The sequence below is a fragment of the Echinops telfairi genome, unplaced genomic scaffold (assembly GCF_000313985.2).
Source record: "Echinops telfairi isolate 266 unplaced genomic scaffold, ASM31398v2 ScPeMD7_7469;HRSCAF=8507_1, whole genome shotgun sequence".
In the NCBI taxonomy this organism is placed as follows: domain Eukaryota; kingdom Metazoa; phylum Chordata; class Mammalia; order Afrosoricida; family Tenrecidae; genus Echinops; species Echinops telfairi.
In genome coordinates this window covers 99062021-99063369 of record NW_022111373.1, presented here as the reverse complement: position 1 = coordinate 99063369, position 1349 = coordinate 99062021, and the positions used below count along the sequence as shown (strand labels likewise).

The window sequence follows — 1349 nt, the reverse complement described above, 5'->3', positions numbered from 1 at the left end:
TTTATAACCAGGGCCATCGCTGGTGCAGAGGAGTTACATTTAACCCACTTTGCCCATTCTTAGCTTCTTCTTTTCCTCTGTTCCCATTTCCCACATGTCTATTTTCCACTTTCCAGGTTCTCAAGATCAGCTTGCTGCTCCTTGGATCTTCTGGATTCCCTGCTAGAGTTGATTAGCTACATCTGTATTTCTGAAAAGCAAAACAAAATAAAACCCCAAATCAAACCAAAACAAAACAAAAATTCACACGACTAGTTTTTTGATTTTTTTGTCTATCAATATTTCTTACTACCCTTAAAGGGTCTTATATTGACTTTCCAAGAGAACAATTGAATAATCTGATCAGGAGTCATGTTAGTAAGGCTGTTCTTTGACTTGAGAGGGCCATGAATGCTCTTTTAAAGTTCCTCAACCGGCAGTTGCGGTCCAGGCTTCCGAGACCCTGTCTGCCAACACCGAGCGAATGGCTTCCCCAAACCGCAACCCAGCTGCAGCCAGTGCCGTAGCCGCCCGAAAAGGAACCGAGCCCAGTGGGGGCGCAGCCCACGGTGCCATGGGCAAGAGGCTACAACAGGAGCTGATGACCCTCATGATGTCTGGCAACAAAGGAATCTCTGCCTTCCCAGAATCAGGCAACCTTTTCAAGTGGATAGGGACCACCCACGGAGCAGCTGGTACAGTCTATGAAGACCTGAGGTATAAGCTCTCCCTGGAGTCCCCCAGTGGCTACCCTGACAATGAACCACAGTGAAGTTCCTCACCCCCTGCTACCACCTCAACGTGGACACTCAGGGTAACATCTGCCTGGACATCCTGAAGGACAAGTGGTCTGCCCTGTATGACGTCAGGACAATTCTCCTCTCCATCCAGAGCCTGCTGGGAGAGCCCAACATCGACAGCTGCTGAACTCTGGAAAAACCCCATAGCCTATAAGCAATACCTGCAGGAAACCTACTCAAAGCAAGTCTCCAGCCAAGAGCCCTGACCCTCCCTGTCCTTGTGTGGTCTTCTCTTCCGTAGATGTCTGTCTGCCCTCCCTCCCCTCCCCCCTTGATTTCTGTGCAGAACTCTTTTCTTAAGCTGTGGTGTCATTTCTGTTTTGTTTGTTTTTTAAATTAAATCTCCATTTGCACCCTTGTGATGATTATATTAAATAAATGACATTTGGGGTTGGAAAAAATAGTTTCTCAACCTCTTCTTTTATAAAAAATACCAAAATTACATTTTATAACTGTGTTAGAATAGAGACACATATGATCCAGATTACACTCATTTTATGTGTTCATTATACTTACATTTGTCTTATTCTTTGTGTTTAACATGAATTAAAAGGAAAAATTTAATGGATA

General features: G+C 44.6%; 1 pseudogene; it reads left to right on the top strand.

Annotated features, from left to right (window-relative positions):
- Positions 1–463: 463 nt before the first annotated feature.
- LOC101650126 lies at positions 464–985 on the top strand (annotated as a pseudogene).
- The last annotated feature ends 364 nt before the right edge of the window (positions 986–1349 follow it).